Genomic DNA, 22,645 nt, shown 5'->3' on the forward strand with positions numbered 1-22,645 from the left:
TGTCTGTCTGTCTGTCTGTCTGTCTGTCTGTCTGTCTGTCTGTCTGTCTGTCTGTCTGTCTGTCTGTCTGTCTGAGCTAAACCTGTGGATCCTGTGTCCCTCTATGCCCAACTCCTGGACCTCCAACTTAACTTGTCTTCAGTACAAACTCACATCTCATGTCGGCTGATCTCAACAACAAATCCAGGCTTGACCAAACCAAAACTCAACCATTGTAAAACTGGTCCATAAGAGTTCTACCTGTTATACCAAAACTGGTACAAAATTGGTTCAACCTGTTTGAATTCCTTCTGTTTCAATTCTGATTCAATGTTTTCCCAGGTTTGACCTATATAAGACAGAGCTAGTGAGAGACACAGTCTGTAGCCCCTCTGGATCTCTCTCCTTAGACTGAGGGCAATCTGCAGCAAATCCAGCTGACTTATCACACACTATAATTAAATACAAACAGACCACCAACCACTTTTTATTGCCAACAAGTTATATCAAGATCCTCAGAGGGAGCAATGCATAGTAAAAAGGCAATGCTGTTTGGCAACCCACAAAAGCTGAGACACATAGGCAAAAGTGTCACAAGAACAGACGGACAAATCACTCATGAACAAGTAAACGCCAAGTACCTGGGGATGAAGTTGGACCCACATCTACACTGGACTAAACACGCCAGCCTGGTCACAGTGAGACTGCTGTCTGGGCTTGGCACTCTAAAAATGGCAAAGGACTTCATCTCCAAGGACATCCTCCTGACAATCTACCACACCATGATAACAACTCACCTGGAGTACTGTGCCACAGTATGGCTTCACACCCTACATCAGTGCAATAAGGTGTGTGTGTGTGTGTGTGTGTGTGTGTGTGTGTGTGTGTGTGTGTGTGTGTGTGTGTGTGTGTGTGTGTGTGTGTGTGTGTGTGTGTGTGTGTGTGTGTGTGTGTGTGCGTGCTATAAGTGTATATCTGCATGCCATGCATGTATAGTGAGTTTCTGATTTCAGGTATAGGTTCATGTCTAACTGTGAGGAGAGAATGTACATGTGTGTGTGTGTAGGTCTGTGTGTATGGCGTGTGTGAGAGCAAACAATTACCCCAGTCACCCCAGTCATGACCCCAAGGCTGCTCTGAAACTCCATTCAGAGCAAAAACTCAATCCTCTCGTTGATTCTATTAAAAGCCCTGAACTGTGTGTGTGTTTTCATTCGTGCATGTGTGTATGTATGCGCCCGTGTGTAGGTCTGTGTGTGAGGTGTGTATGAGAGCGAAGAATGACCGCAGTGCTGGGTGCGTGGACATCTGTCCATCAGATGCTGAACGCTGTCGGAAACCCCGGACTGCGTCTCCTAGACTATGCTCTTTTAAGCAGAGAACACTGATTCTACCTCAGCCCAAACATCCGCGGCTGGCAGGCTCACGCTCAATGATCGCTCCCACTTCAATTGCACCTAATGGCTTTCACAGCAGACATACTGTAGCTTCATTCACCTCACAAACACACACACACACATCACATGCACATGGTCAGACACACACATGCACATCTACACGGTCAGACACAAGCACACAGGAACACGCACTCACTAACATCACTAACTCCTCTCCCCGTCTGAACCTCACACCCACACATTTTATTTGTTATTCACTGTGTATTTATTCCTTGTCTCACTATTTCAATATTTTATTTTATTTTGATCTTATCTTTAACTTTGCATTGTTGGAAATGGACCCGTAAGTAATCATTTCACTGTTAGTCTACACCTGTTGTCTACAAAGCATGTGACAAATAACATTTTATTTGACTTTACTTCATTTTTCTCTTTTTATGTGTTTTCATATACACACTTGTGCCCTATAAGTATGTACAGTGTATTGTTGTTGCAGTGTTGCATTACTTTTAAGCGTGCCATTGAACCCCAGGGTTGTATTCAGCTGACAGTGTTAGAACCCACTGGTGGGGTGGACGGGGTGGGGAGATGGAGTGTGTGGGGGGTCTTCATCACACCAAGCAGGCCCTGCTCTGGCATAAACACACACACACACACACACACACAGCCCACAGCTTTTAATAGAATCAATGAGTGGATAGAGTTTCTGCTCTGAATGGAGTTTGACCTCTCAGCATTTTGCCTGTGCTAATTAAATCATGTAAGCGGCCATATCCTGATCCTCTGCGTGTGTTCGGATTGTGTAAAAATAAAGCATGAAAGGGGGATTCTATGCTATGCTATGCTACGCTATGCTTGACAGGTATCAAGTGTTTGGGATATATGGGTGTTGTGGTTAGCCAAACAGGGACGGCATGTGTTTGTGTGTATGTGTGTATTTTCACGGGAGGATCTTCTGTTGCCGGCAGCAACACCCTTTCACATCTCCCAGCTGGTTTCTGACAGACTCTATTCAGCGAAGCAGAAGAAGAATTTGGTCATTGAAAAAACACACCTGCGTTAATAATGACATGGTTAATACTCAAATAATGTCGGAAAAAATTACCCACGCTCCGGATCACACTCCACTTCACCCCCTCCTCTTTCCCGTTCACTTTCCGCCCCCCGCTCTCCCATCATTAGCGAAGACCTTCTCAGCTCATGATGTCATGCACCTCAACCTGCGGTTGCTATGGAAGGAGGGCTGAGAGAGCTAAGGAGATGAGGTCACAGGGTTATGAGGTCACAGCCACTCAGTGACTAGGGGCGACAAGAAGTCAAGTGAAGGAGCCAACACGGACCATTGACCTATGACCCCCCCACAACAGTCCCAAAGAGAGGGAGACACACACACACACACACACACACACACATGCAGACACACAGAAAGACATACACACACACAATCCCACACACACATAGAATCCCTGCGCTGGAAAAAGTGACACACAGCCCTGAGGATAATTGCGGATACCTGCTGTAAGAGACGTGTGAGGAAGGCAGGTTGGCGGGCGGGGGGGGGGACAGAGCTCTGCCCCTTGGCTCTTGGCACTGTTGTTTTAGTGGTGCTGATCCTAATCTCCTTTGAAATGTCAATTTTCACGCAATCAAAACACCATCTATATTTAGTTTCCTGATGGCAGGCTATTATGCTTTATGAGTTATGCTCCATATCGCAGCTGAACACACTATCGCAGATATAACCACCCTGCTCACTCTAAACAGACTCTGTCCAAGGCCTATCTAGTGCCATTTCAAACACTAACTCTAACTCATCCCATACAATCTGTGTTAAACAACCTAATTTGGTTGTACATTTTCAACTACAGTGAAATGGATGATTCAACCCAAAAGGCATTGTGAGCAAAAACAACACAGGCAAAATCAACCCTGTCCAACGATCGTTTTCCTATCCAGCTTTGCCGGCCGTCCGGGTGTGTGTTTACCTTGTGTGAGTCGGCCTCGGAGAGTAAGAGGGAAGCCGTGGCCCACAGCTGTGCAAGCGGACACAGAGGGGGAAACCTGATAGGATGAGAAGCCCGGCGAAAGACTGCTCTTTTGTTTAAGTCTCTTCCACAGCAGATAGATCGGGATGGTTTTCTCAGGCTGTTGTTTTAGGGTCTAAGAGCAAAACCATGTGTGTGTTTTTCTCTGGCTCTTTGTTACAGCCCCAGTGCTGTAAGCAGTGTGTGTGTGTGTGTGTGTGTGTGTGTGTGTGTGTGTGTGTGTGTGTGTGTGTGTGTGTGTGTGTGTGTGTGTGTGTGTGTGTGTGTGTGTGTGTGTGTGTGTGTGTGTGTGTGTGTGTGTGTGTGTGTGAGCATGTCTCAGAAATGACTCTCTCTCCTCTGCTGACTCCAGATCAGTGCTGAGATCAGAGACAGAGCAAAGTAACAAATAGGCTGGCGTGGTGTGTGGTCAAATAGGATCCTTTCAAAACAGATGGCCTGGTTACAAGATAGCAGACAGTGTTATAATGGAAGTTCAGGTTTACAGTGGGAAAGCCACACATGCTGTAATGTCCATGCAGAAGATATACTGTATATCAGGATAATAATCAGGATATAATAACAGAAGCCTATCATGTTCCAGGGGTAGACAGTACAGTGGACATTTGGCACATGACATCATTTTCTGGTTGAGAAGACGTCACGCAACCAGATTACAACCAATTGGTCTCTGTTGTAACCCTCTAGACTTGAAGCCATTTTTGCATCATCTCCACTAAGCTATCATATGGAATTGTTGAAGATAGTAACCATCTAGGTATTTGAATTTGTATTTTAGGACCCCTGGGGGTATCAGAAACAAACATATTAAACCAAATTGATGAAACAATGATTTTGGCCTTACTGTTATTAGCCGTTATCAATAAAATGTCACAATATGGTGCAGAGCATTCAATTTGGCTCCTGGGGGCAGAGTATGTGAACGGAGTGGAGCTGGAGCAGAGCGATCCCAATCATATCTGACCCTATACCCTCTCTGAATCGTGGCATTGAACGCTTTAGTAGGATGTTTTCTCTTCATAACTGGCTATGTGATTATTGCAGCTCAATGGGTGTAACTTCTTGTTGACAATTTCGATACCTTTTGGAAACAAAACATGTTTTATAACTAGGATGGGATCCACCCAAATCATTTTGGTTCCTGGATCCTTTCACAACATTATAAGGCAGCGCTGAGACAATGACTTATCAATGACCCAAGCCCAGCTCAGTTAATCCCTACCATTGTGTCGCTGAGTCATCATAATGCTTTAGCAAATGTACATTATCCTCTTAAGGATCCGCCCCTTTTTTTCAATTTTTGCCTAAAATGACATACACAAATCTAAAATCTGAAGCAAGGATATGCATATTATTGATAGCATTTGAAAGGAAACACTTTGAATTTTGCGGAAATGTGAAATGAATTTAGGAGACTATAATATATTAGATCTGGTAAAAGATAATACACACCCTATATGTGTGCTGAAAAAGTCTGTTGCCAATTTGTTTACTGTAAAATAGAATTGTATCTGGTCAAACATAATTTTTTTTCAGAACTTTACTAAGGTTTGGTAACAGGCTGATTGGTCTGCTATTTGAGCCAGTAAATGGGGCTTTACTATTCTTATGTAGCGGAATGACTTTGGCTTCCCTCCAGGCCTGAGTGTCAAGGCTCAGGAGAAGACCCAGACGCAGACAGTTTCGAAGTAACCAAAGTTTATTACAAAAACAGGGGGACAGGCAAACGACAGGTCAAGGGCAGGCAGCGGTCAGTAGTCCAGAGTCCGAAAGTTACAGAACGGCAGGCAGGCTCAGGGTCAGGGCAGACAGAGGTCAGTAATCCAGAGTGGTGTGACAAGGTACAGCACGACAGGCAGGCCCAGGGTCAGGGCTGGTAGACTTGACGAAACAAAACAAACTGACAACAGACAAACAGAGAACACAGGTATAAATACACTGGGGATAATGAGGAAGATGGGCGACACCTGGAGGGGGGTGGAGACAAGCACAAAGACAGGTGAAACAGATCAGGATGTGACACTGAGGGCACACACTTTCTAGTAGGCTTAAATTTAAATAATGGCAAATAGGAGTGGCAATATCGTCCTCTATTATCCTCAGTGATTTTCCATCCAAGTTGTCAGACCCGGGTGGCATGTCATTGTTGATAGACAACTAAAATGTTTTCACCCCTTGCATACTCACTTCACAGAATTCAAAATTGCATTCTTATCTTTCATAAAGTGGCCAGTTATACTTGGATGTGTAGTGTCAGTGTTTGTTGCTGGCATGGCATGCCTAAGTTTGCTAATCTTTCCAATGAAAAAATCATTAAAGTAGTTGGCAACATCAGTCAGTTTTGTAATGAATAAGCCATCTGATTCAATGAATGATGGAGCTGAGTTAGCCTTTTTTCCAAAAATGTAATTGAATGTGTTCCAACGATTTTTACTATCATTCTTCATGTCAGTCATCAAGTCAAATCAAAGTGTATTTGTCGCGTGCGCCTAATACAACAGGTGTAGACCTTACAGTGAAATGCTTACTTACAGGCTCTAACCAATAGTGCAAAAAAGGTATTAGGTGAACAATAGGTAGGTAAAGAAATAAAACAACAGTAAAAAGACAGACTATATACAGTAGCGAGGCTATTAACCTCTTGGGGCTATGTGGGACGCTAGCGTGCCACCTGTGGTGCACCCTATCAACAGCAGGTGCATTTCAAGAGCGGCAAATTTGAAACCAAATAAATGTCAAAATTCAAAATTTTCAAACATACAACTATCTTACACCCTTTGAAAGATAAACATCTCCTTAACCTGTTAGGGCTAGGGGCAGTATTGACACAGCTGGATAAAAAACATACCCGATTTAATCTGGTTACCACTCCTACCCAGTAACTAGAATATGCATATACTTATTACATATGGATAGAAAACACCCTAAATTTTCTAAAACTGTTTGAATGGTGTCTGTGAGTATAACAGAACTCAAATGGCAGGTCAAAACCTGAGAGATTCCTTTACAGGAAGTGGCCTGTCTGACCATTTCTTGAACTTGTTTTCCATCTCTATCATTTACTAAGGATCTCTGCTCTAACGTGACACTTCCCACGTCGTCCATAGGCGCTCAGAGCCCGGGAAAAACAGAATGTCGTCATTCCAGCCCCAGGCTGAAACACATTATCGCCTTTCTCAAGTGGCCGATCAAGGGACACTGGCTTATGCGCCGTGACCCCGACCGCCCCCGCCTTTGGGATTTTTTTCCTCTGTTTGCCGAAAAGGAGATTCCCTGTCGGAATATTATCGCTTTTCTACGAGAAAAATGTCGTAAAAATTGATTTTAAACAGCGGTTGACATGCTTCGAAGTACGGTAATGGAATACTTAGAATTTTATTGTCACGAATTGCGCCATGCGCGCGACACTTCTTTACTATTTCGGATAGTGTCTGGAACGCACGAACAAAACGCCGCTATTCGGATATAACGATGGATTATTTTGGACCAAACCAACATTTGTTATTGAAGTAGCAGTCCTGGGTGTGTATTCTGACGAAGACAACAAAAGGTAATCAAACTTTTATAATAGTAAATATGATTATGGTGAGTGCTAAACTTGCCGGGTGTCTAAATAGCGAGCCCGTGATGCCTGGGCTATGTACTTAGAATATTGCAAAATGTGCTTTCACCAAAAAGCTATTTTAAAATCGGACATATCGAGTGCATAGAAAGGTCTGTATCTATAATTCTTAAAATAATTGTTATGCTTTTTGTGAACGTTTATCGTGAGTAATTTAGTAAAATGTTAGCGAATTCCCCGGAAGTTTGCGGGGGGTATGCTAGTTCTGAACGTCACATGCTAATGTAAAAAGCTGGTTTTTGATATAAATATGAACTTGATTGAACAAAACATGCATGTATTGTATAACATAATGTCCTAGGGTTGTCATCTGATGAACATCATCAAAGGTGAGTGCTGCAATTAGCTGTCTTCTGGGTTTTGGTGACATTATATGCTGGCTTGAAAAATGGGTGTCTGATTATTTCTGGCTTGGTACTCTGCTGACATAATCTAATGTTTTGCTTTCGTTGTAAAGCCTTTTTGAAATCGGACAGTGTGGTTAGATTAACGAGAGTCTTGTCTTTAAATGGCTGTAAAATAGTCGTATGTTTGACAAATTGAAGTAATAGGATTTTTAAGGTTTTGAAAATCGCGCCACAGGATAGCAGTGGCTGTTACGTAGGTGGGACGAATTCGTCCCGCCTAGCCTAGAGAGGTTAATCTAACCACGTTGTCCGATTTCAAAATGGTTTTACGGCGAAAGCATAAAGTTAGATTATGTTAGGAGAGTACATTGACAATAGCTGTGTGTAATGTTTTGTCAATTCAAAGACAGGCGTCACCAAAACCATAAAACCAGCTAAAATGATGCACTAACCTTTGACAATCTCCATCAGATGACACTCCTAGGACATTATGTTAGACAATGCATGCATTTTTAGTTCTATCAAGTTCATATTTATATCCAAAAACAGCGTTTTACTATGGCGTTGATGTTCAGGAAATAGTTTCCCTTCAATAACCGGCAGTCAAGTCAGCACCACAAATGAAATAATTAAAATTAGAAAACATTGGTAAAATATATTGTCATTTAAAGAATTATAGATTTACATCTCTTGAACGCAATCGACTTGCCAGATTTAAAAATAACCTTACTGGGAAATCACACTTTGCAATAATCTGAGCACTGCGCCCAGAAAAATACGCTTTGCGATACAGACAAACGGCCATGTTGGAGAGATCTAAAATCGAAAATACTATGTAAATAATCCATTACCTTTGATTCTCTTCATCAGATGTCACTTCCAGGAATCCCAGGTCCATAACGAATGTAGTTTTGTTCAAAAAAGCTCATCATTTATGTCCAAAAAGCTCTGTGTTGTTAGCACATGATCTAAGCCCGCCGGACTTCACTTCATGAACGAGGGGAAAAAATATATTTACGTTCGTTCAAACATGTCAAACGTTGTATAGCATAAATCATTAGTGCCTTTTTTAACCAGAACATGAATAATATTCAAGGTGGACGAATGCATTCTCTTTTAAAACGTATTGGAACGAGGGTACCCAACATGACCTCGCGTGCCAGAGTCTAATCGGCCATCACCGTTCCAAGGCTCTTGTTCGGTCAGATCTCATAGTAGAAGATTCAAAACACTTTGTAAAGGCTGGTGACATCTAGTGGAAGCAATAGGAAGTGCCAAAACATTAATCAGCCCCTGTGTGTTTCAATGGCATAGGCTTAAAGGTAATTCAACACATCAGGTATCCACTTCCTGTCAGAAAATGTCTCAGGGTTTTGCCTGCCAAATGAGTTCTGTTATACTCACAGACACCATTCAAACAGTTTTAGAAACTTTAGGGTGTTTTCTATCCATATATAATAAGTATATGCATATTCTAGTTACTGGGTAGGATTAGTAACCAGATTAAATCGGGTACATTTTTTTATCCAGCCGTGAAAATACTGCCCCCTAGCCCCAACAGGTTAAAGTAGCGAGGCTACATACAGACACCGGTAGGTCAGGCTGATTGAGGTAGTATGTACATGTAGATGTGGTTAAAGTGACTATGCATATATGATAAACAGAGAGTAGCAGCAGCATAAAAAGGGGGTTTGGGGGACACACACAATGCAAATAGTCTGGGTAGCCATAAGACTCCTGTTCAGGAGTCTTATGGCTTGGGGGTAAAAACTGTTGAGAAGCTTTTTTGTCCTAGACTTGGCACTCCGGTACCGCTTGCCATGCAGTAGTAGAGAGAACAGTCTATGACTGGGATGGCTGGGGTCTTTCAATTTTTAGGGCCTTCCTCTGAAACCGCCTGGTGTAGAGGTCCTGGATGGCAGGCAGCTTAGCCCCAGTGATGTACTGGGCCGTACGCACTACCCTTTGTAGTGCCTTGCAGTCAGAGGCCGAGCAATTGCCGTACCAGGCAGTGATGCAACCAGTCAGGATACTTTCGATGTTGCAGCTGTAGAACCTTTTGAGGATCTCAGGACCCATGCCAAATCTTTTTAGTTTCCTGAGGGGGAATAGGCTTTGCCGTGCCCTCTTCACGGCTGTCTTGGTGTGTTTGGACCATTCTAGTTTGTTGTTGATGTGGACACCAAGGAACTTGAAGCTCTCAACCTGCTCCACTACAGCCCCATCGATAAGAATGGGGGCATGCTCGGTCCTCTTTTTCCTGTAGTCCACAATCATCTCCTTTGTCTTGGTTACGTTGAGGGATAGGTTGTTATTCTGGCACCACGCGGCCAGGTCTCTGACCTCCTCCCTATAGGCTGTCTCGTCGTTGTCGGTGATCAGGCCTACCACTGTTGTGTCGTCTGCAAACTTAATGATGGTGATGGAGTCGTGCATGGCCATGCAGTCGTGGGTGAACAGGGAGTACAGGAGGGGACTGAGCACGCACCCCTGGGGAGCTCCAGTGTTGAGGATCAGCGTGGCAGATGTGTTGCTACCTACCCTCCCCACCTGGGCGCGGCCCGTCAGGAAGTCCAGGATCCAGTTGCAGAGGGAGGTGTTTAGTCCCAGGATCCTTAGCTTAGTGATGAGCTTTGAGGGTACTATGGTGTTGAACGCTGAGCTGTAGTCAATGAATAGCATTCTCACATGTATTCCTTTTGTCCAGGTGGGAAAGGGCAGTGTGGAGTGCAATAAAGATTGCATCATCTGTGGATCTGTTGGGCGTTATGCAAATTGGAGTGGGTCTAGGGTTTCTGGGATAATGGTGTTGATGTGAGCCATGACCAACCTTTCAAAGCACTTCATGGCTACGGACGTGAGTGCTACAGGTCTGTAGTCATTTAGGCAGGTTGCCTTTGTGTTCTTGGGCACAAGGAATATGGTGGTCTGCTTGAAACATGTTGGTATTACAGACTCAATCAGGGACATGTTGAAAATGTCAGTGAAGACACCTACCAGTTGGTCAGCACATGCCCGGAGCACACGTCCTGGCAATCTGCCTGGCCCCGCAGACTTGTGTGTGTTGCACCTGTTTAAAGGTCTTACTCACGTCGGCTACGGAGAGCGTGATCACACAGTCGTCCAGAACAGCTCATGCATGCCTCAGTGTTGCTTGCCTCGACACGAGCATAGAAGTGATTTAGCTCGTCTGGTAGGCTCGTGTCACTGGGCAGCTCACGGCTGTGCTTCCCTTTGTAGTCTGTAATAGTTTGCAAGCTCTGCCACATAAGACGAGTGTCAGAGCCGGTGTAGTATGATTCAATCTTAGCCCTGTATTGACGCTTTGCCTGTTTGATGGTGTGTCGCAGGGCATAGCAGGATTTCTTGTAAGCTTCAGGGTTAGAGTCCCACACCTTGAAAGCGGCAGTTCTTCCCTTTAGCTCAGTGCGAATGTTGCCTGTAATCCATGGCTTCTGGTTGGGGTATGTATGTACAGTCACTGTGTGGACGACGTCCTCGATGCACTTATTAACCTCTCTGGGCTAGGCGGGACGAATTCGTCCCACTTACGTAACAGCCACTTGCAGCCTGTGGCGCGATTTTCAAAACCTTAAAAATCCTATTACTTCAATTTGTCAAACATATGACTATTTTACAGCTATTTAAAGACAAGACTCTCGTTAATCTAACCACACTGTCCGATTTCAAAAAGGCTTTACAGCGAAAGCAAAACATTAGATTATGTCAGCAGAGTACCAAGCCAGAAATAATCAGACACCCATTTTTCAAGCCAGCATATAATGTCACCAAAACCCAGAAGACAGCTAAATGCAGCACTCACCTTTGATGATCTTCATCAGATGACAACCCTAGGACATTATGTTATACAATACATGCATGTTTTGTTCAATCAAGTTCATATTTATATCAAAAACCAGCTTTTTACATTAGCATGTGACGTTCAGAACTAGCATACCCCCCGCAAACTTCCGGGGAATTCGCTAACATTTTACTAAATTACTCACGATAAACGTTCACAAAAAGCATAACAATTATTTTAAGAATTATAGATACAGACCTCCTCTATGCACTCGATATGTCCGATTTTAAAATAGCTTTTTGGTGAAAGCACATTTTGCAATATTCTAAGTACATAGCCCAGGCATCACGGGCTCGCTATTTAGACACCCGGCAAGTTTAGCACTCACCATAATCATATTTACTATTATAAAAGTTTGCTTACCTTTTGTTGTCTTCGTCAGAATGCACACCCAGGACTGCTACTTCAATAACAAATGTTGGTTTGGTCCAAAATAATCCATCGTTATATCCGAATAGCGGCGTTTTGTTCGTGCGTTCCAGACACTATCCGAAATGGTAAAGAAGTGTCACGCGCATGGCAATTCGTGACAATAAAATTCTAAATATTCCATTACCGTACTTCGAAGCATGTCAACCGCTGTTTAAAATCAATTTTTACGCCATTTTTCTCGTAGAAAAGCGATAATATTCCGACAGGGAATCTCCTTTTCGGCAAACAGAGGAAAAAAATCACAAAGGCGGGGGCGGTCGGGTCATGCGCATAAGCCCAGAGTCCCTTGATCGGCCACTTGAGAAAGGCGATAATGTGTTTCAGCCTGGGGCTGGAATGACGACATTCTGTTTTTTCCCGGGCTCTGAGAGCCTATGGAAGACGTGGGAAGTGTCACGTTAGAGCAGAGATCCTTAGTAAAAGATAGAGATGGAAAAGAAGTTCAAGAAATGGTCAGACAGGCCACTTCCTGTAAAGGAATCTCTCAGGTTTTGACCTGCCATTTGAGTTCTGTTATACTCACAGACACCATTCAAACAGTTTTAGAAACTTTAGGGTGTTTTCTATCCATATGTAATAAGTATATGCATATTCTAGTTACTGGATAGGAGTGGTAACCAGATTAAATCGGGTATGTTTTTTATCCAGCCGTGTCAATACTGCCCCCTAGCCCTAACAGGTTAATAAAGCCAGTGACTGATGTGTACTTCTCAATGCCTCTCGGAAGAATCCCGGAACATGTTCCAGTCTGTGATAGCAAAACAATCCTGTAGTTTAGCATCTGCTTCATCTGACCACTTTTTTATAGACCGAGTCACTGGTGCTTCCTGCTTTAATTTTTGCTTGTAAGCAGGAATCAGGAGGATAGAGTTGTGGTCGGATTTACCAAATGGAGGGCGAGGGAGAGCTTTGTACGCGTCTCTGTGTGTGGAGTACAGGTGATCTAGAATTGTTTTCCCTTTTGTTGCACATTTAACATGGTAGAACTGATTTAATTTTCCTGCAGTCTTCGGCCACTAGGAGCGCTGCCTCTGGGTGAGTGGTTTCCTGTTTGCTTATTTCCTTATACAGCTGACTGAGTGCGGTCTTAGTGCCAGCATCTGTCTGTGATGGTAAATGAACAGCCACGAAAAGTATAGCTGAAAACTCTCTAGGCAAGCAAGTAGTGTGGCCTACAATTTATCGCAATATACTCTACTTCAGGCGAGCAAAATCTAGAGACTTCCTTAGATTTCGTGCACCAGCTGTTTTTTACAAATATGTAAATATTTCATCTTTGTTTCATTGTGTAGTTTCTTATTCTTTTTATTCATTTTAGTCACATGATTTCTCAATTTGCAGTATGTTTGCCAATCGGTTGTGCAGCCAGACTTATTTGCCATTCCTTTTGCCTCATCCCTCTCAACCATACAATTTTTTAATTCCTCATCAATCCAAGGGGATTTAACCATTTTTACAGTAATTTTGTTACAGTAAACAAGTTGACAACAGACTTTCAGCACGCTTATAGGGAAGGACATTCAACTAGCACAGCACTTACACAAATGACTAATGATTGGCTGAGAGAAATTGATGATGAAAATATTGTGGGGGCAGTTTTGTTAGACTTCAGTGCAGCTTTTGACATTATCGATCATAGTCTGCTGCTGGAAAAAAACGTATGTGTTATGGCGTTACAGCCCCTGCTATATTGTGGATAAAGAGTTACCTGTCTAACAGAACACAAAGGGTGTTTTTGTAATGAAAACCTATCCAACATAATCCAGGTAGAATTAGGAATTCCCCAGGGCAGCTGTCTAGGCCCTTTACTTTTTAAAATCTTTACTAATGACATGCCACTGGCTTTGAGTAAACTGAAATGACTGCAACACTTAACCAAGAGCTGCAGTTGGTTTCAGAATGGGTGGCAAGGAATGCATTAGTCCTAAATATAAAACTAAAACTAAAAGCATTGTATTTGGGACAAATCATTCACTAAACCTTAAAACTGAACTAAATCTTGTAATAAATAATTGAGCAAGTTGGGGTGACTGTCATGGTCAAAACATATTGACAACAGTAGCTAAGATGGGGAGGAGTCTGTCCATTATAAAGCGCAGCTCTACCTTCTTAACAGCACTATAAACAAGGCAGGTCCTATATGCTCTAGTTTTGTCACACCTGGGCTACTGTTTAATCGTGTGGTCAGATGCCACAAAGACGGACTCAGGAAAATTGCAATTGTCTCAGAACAGGGCAGTGCGGCTGGCCCTTGGATGTACACAGATTTGTTTGTTTTTAGTCCTGGCCTTCCTCCTGGCTCAAAGTAGAGGAGAGATTGACTTCATCACTACTTGTATTTGTGAGAGGTATGGACATGTTGAAAGCACTGAGCCGTCTGTTTAAACAACTAGCAGACAGCAGATGTTCTGAAAGAGCTGCAAAACCTGGACCCGTACAAATCAGCCGAGCTAGACAATCTGGACCCTCTCTTTCTAAAGTTATCCGCCGCCATTGTTGCAACCCCTATTACCAGTCTGTTCAACCTCTCATATCGTCCGAGATCCCTAAAGATTGGAAAGCTGCTGCGGTCATCCCCCTCTTCAAAGGGGGTGACACGCTAGACCCAAGCTGTTATCCTGTTAGGGCTAGGGGGCAGTATTTGCACGGCCGGATAAAAAAACGTACCCGATTTCATCTAGTTATTACTACTGCCCAGAAACTAGAATATGCATATAATTATTGGCTTTGGATAGAAAACACCCTAAAGTTTCTAAAACTGTTTGAATGGTGTCTGTGAGTATAACAGAACTCATATGGCAGTCAAAACCCTGAGACAAATCCTGACAGGAAACTGAAATCTGATGTGTGGATATCACTTCAAACATTTGCCATTGAAACACACAGTGGCTTAATTTAGCACTTCCTAAAGCTTCCACTAGATGTCCCCAGTCTTTACAAAGTGTTTTGAGCCTGCTACCATCAAAACTGACTGAAAGAGAGGATGTTTACCTTGGTCACAGGAAATGGGCCATTACCATTGTGACGTCGGCGCCCATGGGTACTCTCCCTTTTCGAAACGTTTTGAAAGACAATGCAACCATCCCAATGGAATATTATTGAAGCCCTGGTTGAAAAAGCCCCTAAAGGTTTATGTTATACAACGTTTGACATGTTTGAACGAATTTAAATATATATTTTTTGCTCATTCCTGACGACAAGTCAGACGCACACGGTACATTTTCACTAGCCTTCGGAGCGCGCTAACGCTATTGGGACATAAATTATTAACTTTTTTGAACAAAACTACATTTGTTATGGACCTGGGATTCCTAGAAGTGCCTTCTGATAAAGATAATCAAAGGTAAGGGATTATTTACAATAGTATTTTTGATGGTTGATCGTTCCAAGATGGCTCAAAACATGTATAGCCTAGACTATTTTTCTGGGCATACCACGTCGTTTATTGCAAAGTGTGATTTCCCAGTAAAGTTATTTTTAAATCTGGCAAAGAGATGGCATTCAAGACATGTTAATCTATAAGTCTTTGACTGACAATATTACATTTGAACAATGTTTTCGAATAGTAATTTTGTAAATTGTAGCGCTAATAAACCGGAAGCATTTGAGGCAAAAGATTTTCTGAACGTCATGCTCCGATGTAAAATGCTGTTTGGTTGTCAAAGGTTAGTGCTGCATTTAGCTGTGTTTTGGGTATTTGTGATGCATGCTAGTTGCTTTGAAAATGGCTGTGTGATTATTTATGGCTGGGTACTCTGCTGACATAATCTAATGTTTTGCTTTTGCTGTAAAGCCTTTTTGAAATCGGACAACGTGGTTCGATTCAGGAGAGGTGTATCTATAAAACGGTGTAAAATAGTCATATGTTTGAGAAATTGAAGTTATAGCATTTATGAGGTTTTGCATTTAGCATGACGCGATTCCACTGGCTGTTGATTAGGGTGGGACGCAAGCGTCCCACTGGCCCAGAGAGGTTATAGACCTATAATCCATCCTGCCCTGCCTTTCTACAGTCTTCGAAAGCCAAGTTAACAAACAGATCACTGACCATTTCGAATCCCACCGTACCTTCTCCGCTGTGCAATCTGGTTTCTGAGCTGGTCACAGATGCACCTGAGCCACGCTCAAGGTACTAAACGATATCATAACCGCCATCGATAAAAGACAGTACTGTGCAGCCGTCTTCATCGACCTGGCCAAGGCTTTCGACTCTGTCAATCATCACATTCTTATCGGCAGACTCAACAGCCTTGGTTTCTCAAATGACTGCCTCGCCTGGTTCACCAACTACTTCTCAGAGTTCAGTGTGTCAAATTGGAGGGCCTGTTGTCCAGACCTCTGGCAGTTTCTATGGGGGTACCACAGAGTTCAATTCTCGGGCTGACTCTTTTCTCTGTATATATATCAACAATGTCGCTCTTGCTGAGGGTGATTCCCTGATCCACCTCTGTATACATCTGGCCCTTTGGACACTGTGTTAGCAAACCTCCAAACGAGCTTCAATGCCATACAACACTCATTATGTGGCCTCCAACTGCTCTTAAACGCTAGTAAAACTAAATGCATGCTTTTCAACCTATCACTGCCCGCATCCGCCTGCCCGACTAGCATCACTATTCTGGACGGTTCTGACTTAAAATATGTGTACAACTACAAATACCTGGGTGTCTGGCTAGACTGTAAACTGTCCTTCCAGACTCATATTAAACATCTCCAATCCAAAATTAAATCTAGAATCAGCTTCCTATTTCATAACAAAGCCTCCTTCACTCACGCTGCCAAACATACCCTCATAAAACTGACTATCCTATTGATCCTCGACTTCGGCGATGTCATTTACAAAATAGCCTCCAACACTCTACTCAGCAAACTGGATACAGTCTATCACAGTGCCATCTGTTTTGTCTCCAAAGCCCCATATACCACCCACCACTGCAACCTGTATGCTCTCGTCGGCTGGTCCTCGCAACATATTCGTCGCCAAACCCACTGGCTCCAGGTCATCTATAAGTCTTTGCTAGGTAATGCTCCGCCTTATCTCAGCTCACTGGTCACCATAACAACACCCACCCGTAGCACGAGCTCCAGCAGGTGTATATATATATATTTTTTTCTTCTTTTTTTTCACCTTTATTTAACCAGGTAGGCAAGTTGAGAACAATATCTCACTGGTCATCCCCAAAGCCTTTGGCCGCCTTTCCTTCCAGTTCTCTGCTGCCAATGACTGGAACGAATTGCAAAAATCGCTGAAATTGGAGACTTATTTCTCCCTCACTAACTTTAAGCATCAGCTATCTGAGCAGCTTACCGATCTCTGCAGCTGTACACAGCCCATCTGTAAATAGCCCATCAAATCTACCTACCTCATCCCCATATTGTTTTTATTAACTTTTTTGCTCTTTTGCACACCAGTATTTCTACTTGCACATCATCATCTGCACATCTATCACTCCAGTGTTCATTTGCTAAATTGTAATTACTTCGCTACCATGGCCTATTTATTGCCTTACCTCCTCACACCATTTGCACACACTGTACATAGACTTTTTCTATTGTGTTATTGACTGTACGTTTGTTTACTCTGTGTGTAACTCTGTGTTGTTGTTTGTGTTGCACTGCTTTGCTTTATCTTGGCCAGGTCACAGTTGTAAATGAGAACTTGTTCTCAACCAGCCTACCTGGTTAAATAAAGGTGAAATAAATAAATAAAAAACACCCATGCATACCCCACAACACATGCCACCAGACGTCTCTTCACAGTCCCCAAGTCCAGAACAGACTATGGGAGGCGCACAGTACTACACAGAGCCATTACTACATGGAACTCTGTTCCACATCAGGTAACTGATGCAAGCAGTAGAATCAGATTTAAAAAACGGATAAAAATAAACATTATGGAACAGCGGGGATGGTGAAGCAACACAAACAAATTCACAGACATGCATACACACACGTACACATCGATTTTGTGTTGTAGATATGTGGTAGTGGAGTATGGGCCTGAGGGCACACACTTAATGTCTTGTGAATTCTGTAATGAATGCATTGTAATGTTTTTAAAATTGTGTAACTGCCTTAATTTTGTCGGACCCCGGGAAGAGTAGCTGCTGCCTTCGCTCCAGTAGCGCTCAGTTCACGAGCTCAGGGCATGCCTGGCCCAGCATGCATTTGTAGTCTACTTGTGTGCTGCTATTGCCCCTTGCTTTAGCTACTGTCATGGAGTTCGCCAAATATTTTCATGAAGAAACTGATAAAACACACAGGTGCAAAATCAAGGTGACTTACGAAGATGAGGACCAAGAGCAAGAGAGGGAGTGCAGTGATATAGTGTCCACAACTAAATAATCATTGCGGGATCTGAAAAGGCACATAGTATCTCAAAAGCATGATGGTGTACTTACTACATGCACATGCTAAAAGAAAGGAATGAGGTGGGTAGATAGCTCAGTTGTAGCGAAGTATTTATAAACCAAAAATCAGATCTCTTAAATGTTTTATTCATTTTTGTTCTATTATCCATACAATGGGCCATAATTGATATTGGACCAATAGGCATGGCATATTCCCAAGTTCAATAAGCTTTTTGTTTTGATTGGGTTATTTTCCGTAAAAAACCTTTAGGCCTACCTATAGAAAAGAAGAAGAAAAATATTCTGCATCTCTGCCCAGCCTGTCAAGAATGTCCAAAACGATGTTTAGCATCCCCAGGGGCTCTGCAAGTGTGGAGAGGATATTCTCCGCTGCTGGCCTGCTCTCTAGACACCATCGCATGAGCCTGAAGGCACAGACTAGCCAAACTCGTGTTTCTAAAAATGAATTCTATAAATAAATTCATTTTTTCAGTTAATTTGTATTTAATTCTAAGTAAGTCACAGCCTATGTGCAACATTTATAGACTATAATAATTTAATACAACAAAATGTTGAGATATTGTGAGGCTACCCTCAAGTATCTGAAATTACATGATCAATTGACATTTACTGATCATGAAAAGCATGCAGTTGCTTTCTGTATAACGCTGATGATAGAGCTAAATGTGCACAATTGTTTTGCATGGAATAATCTGACATTTCTTGTTCTGACTATGCTCTTCAAGAGGTGACAATATTACAACCAAACAGTTATTTAACAATCCCTTGAAAATGGTTAGCAGTTGTCCATGGTTTTAGCAGAGCTGGGGGTCTCCTTGCCCCCTCTGCACCTTATTCTGACAGTTTATTGATAATGACCTATTAGCCCATATAAACGCACCGAATAACACACACATAACAAATAAAATAGAACAAAACATATCAGAAGGAAGTATGGTTTGAAGTGTCTGAAATGCATCAAAGAGCTCCGGAAATCAGGTAAAGATGTCTTCTGTCTTTACAAGATCAAGACATAGACAAAAGATCCTTATACAAATAATATACAACCTGACATTGACATCCCAAAATACCTCAATCACATAAATTCAACCAATTTTGCCCACTCAGATGACCCTTTGAAGACACTGCTCCTTGCCCACTTATTTCTTACCCTCTTAGCAACAAGCCCATACTGTTCCTGACACTATGACAAACCAATGCCTGTCTTACTGATTGCCTGACTGCTTTAGTCTGAATCAGTCTGACCTGCTCGAAGCACAAAGGAATGTGTTTTAAGTAGATTGGGGAGGCAGCACCTGCCATTTCCTGGGGCTGCAGCATCACTTTCTCCACTGTGGGAGTGAGATGAACATTATACACATTCTTTCCTAATTTTTTACCGGTAAATGCTCCTCTCGCTCTTGGCGCATGGTGTCAGGGTTGGGGGATGGAGAGGGAGTACAGAGAGACAGAGAGAAGAGAGGAGAAATAAAATCCCTCTCCCTATATTTTACTCTATTTCTTTTCATTCCTATCTTTTTCTCTATCCCTCTATATCTCTCTTTCTTTTTCAGCTTCTCTCTCTGTCCCTCTCTCCCAGGAAGGGGAGACCAGGAGGAAATTGGGTTCTGCGCTTACAACCGGACAAAATGTAAAGTTTCCCCAAATGTAGACCTTAGTGTGATTCAGTCAGCCTGCTGGTCAGGTCGGGTTACAGCAGCTCCATGCTGAGGCTGGGCCGGGCTGGGCCCTCATGCAACGGTACCTCCGGGAACCCACTGAGGCGTGTGATTGCACTCATTACTGGGTAAACAAGCTGGGGACACAGTCAGACAAAGAAAACAAGCCCTCTTCCTCTTTCCCAGCAAACCCCGGGAGCCTCCTAAGCAACCGCTGCATGCACACTGCCAGATGTGAGACTACTATCAAGGATTCCCATCATCTGTCTGACTGACAACACAGGTGGCGGAGTGAAGATTATTATGTGTGTGGAGTGTGTTTATGTGTTTGTGTCTATGTGTGTGCAGCGGATATAGTGTGTGTTATTGAAGTACTAGTGGGTCAATGGTAACAGCAGCAGGAGTAGTGATTGTAGTGCAATGCCATGACTAAAACAATGATAGAGGTACTGTATATGATTGTTTATCATGGGTCTTGCAGCCCTCCCACTTCACTAGACTGTATTACACTGGGCAATGTCAGAGATAGCTCTGAAAAAAGATCCTGATTTATCAAGCCGGATGGTTCATAAGACCCTCACAGACATGTGCATGCACTCGATCTCTCACTCACACCGTCACTGTGAGTTAATACATATACTTTTTAGAGGTGTATGTGTGTGTGAATAAATACAGGCATTGCTGATGATGCTGAGGGGTAATGACAAGTGTGGTGGGGGGACTATATAATACAGATGGGGGGATAGATAATGACATAATACTGAGCAAGGGTAGCTGATGATTGTGAGAGGAAGGATAAATCATACTTTTTTGTCATTTAGCAGACTTACAGTAGCAGTTAGGGTTAAGTGCCTTGCACAACAGAACATTGGCCAATTTTCCACCTACTCAGCTCAGGGATTTGAAGCAGCAACCTTTAAATTACTGGTCCAATGCTCTTAACCACTAGGCTACCTGCCGTGATGCACCAGGAGGACCAGCCTGCACAGGCTATGCCCAGGCATTTATTCGTGACACAGGTCCATCAGCAGTGTGTGCGTCAGCCACAGATGTGCCCCCTTCCTCTTCTTCTGTCTTTACTGCCGTTAGGCTATTTGCATTGCAAATGAGGATGGCTCGGCCACCAGTCTGCCGCGGCACCTTTTATTGACGAGGGGCGCAGGTCATAGGCTCTAAAACAATGAGCTCTAAACACCCTGCACTGACAGCTCTTTATTTATAGGCTCTGTACCATTGTTTGTACAGATGAAAGTGGTACCTTCAGGCATTTGGAAATTGCTCCCAAGGATGAACCAGACTTGTGGAGGTCTTCAATCTTTCTTCTGAGGTCTTGACTGATTTCTTTTGATTGTTGATACAGAGTATAGATGAAGCCAAGTAACTGGCTCGGTGTGTGATATAACAACTGCAACTGGTAGTGTGGACACCTGCCTGGCCTCACAACTGCCTGGGGCACAAACTGCTCAGTACACAGTGTGTGTGAAATCCACTGAGTATTGTACCATGATAGTACAATGAAAAAACTACCATGGTACTATCATGGCTTTTTGGTCACTACCATGGCAGGAAAATACCATTGGTACTGGTGCAAATACCATGTCATTTTCCTGCGCTGGTAGTACAAAGTACAATGAAAAAACTACCATGGTACTATCAGGTTTTTTTGGTCACTACCATGGCAGGAAAATACCATGTTACTGGTGCAAATAACATGGTATTTTCCTGCCATGGTAGTGACCCAAAAGCCATGATAGTACAATGAAAAAACAACCATCATGGCTTTTGGGTCACTACCATGGCAGGAAAATACCATGTTATTTGCACCAGTACCATGGTATTTTCCTGCCATGGTAGTGACCAAAAAAACATAGTACCATGGTAGTTTTTTCATTGTACTATCTACCATGGTACAAAAATTAACCATGGTAGTACAATGAAAAAAAGACATTGACTACTTGCTCTGCAATGTCAAAGCTACCCCCTTAAACCCTTTTAGCTCATAGTGAAAAACCATAACACACATGGTCTAGTAGTGTACTGTCTGAAACCTTAGATTTTTAATTGTTTATCTGGTGCTTCTCTCTTCAATACAGTTTTCAGTTGGCGCTCATTCAACAGGTTACTTTTATACAATCCTAAATAGCCAACATACAAAAAAAAATGGTAAAAAGGATCAATCATAATCTTATCATCTCATATATACATTTGCAGAATGTAATTCATACATACACCTAAACCTAAAAACATCAAGTTACAATGTTTCCTTTCGTTTACTCTGTGTGAACGTTCGTTAGTCGCCATGACTACGTTAGCTTCTATGTTAACGAAGTTTTATAAAGTAATTAAACTATCAAAACATCATCAGAAAATAACAATTACAGTCCGCTTAACTAGGTGTTTCATATCCTATGCTTTATAACTCGCTCACCGTGATGATAACGTTTAAAATATTTTGTTACTCTGGTGCTTCCCTCTTCATTTGGCTCTTCAATTGGCTTGGCTCTGTCTCATTCAACTAACTCACCGACTACGAAGCTTCTGATAGGCTAATTGACATAATGGTCCTTTGTTGTTGTTCTGGGATTGATTTGCACTTTTCACACCGAAGTACATTCATCTCTAGGCTACAGAATGTGTCTCCTTCCTGAGCGGTATGATGGCTGCGTGCTCCCAAGGTGTTTATTCTTGCGTACATTTTTACATTTTACATTTTAGTCATTTAGCAGACGCTCTTATCCAGAGCGACTTACAAATTATTGAGACCTTGGAGGGGGTCTCTCACTGTCTCCCAATGCCACATAGCTGTGTCGTTCCTTTTGCCTTTTGCGTCCCTTTTGATATTTTAAGTAGAAATTGTGTACCAATATTGAATTTTAAAATTGTTATATTAAGTGCCCTTTATTAATATACCACACAGAGAATTTAATAAATC

Source organism: Salmo salar, chromosome ssa20 (assembly GCF_905237065.1).
Source record: "Salmo salar chromosome ssa20, Ssal_v3.1, whole genome shotgun sequence".
Lineage (NCBI taxonomy): Eukaryota > Metazoa > Chordata > Actinopteri > Salmoniformes > Salmonidae > Salmo > Salmo salar.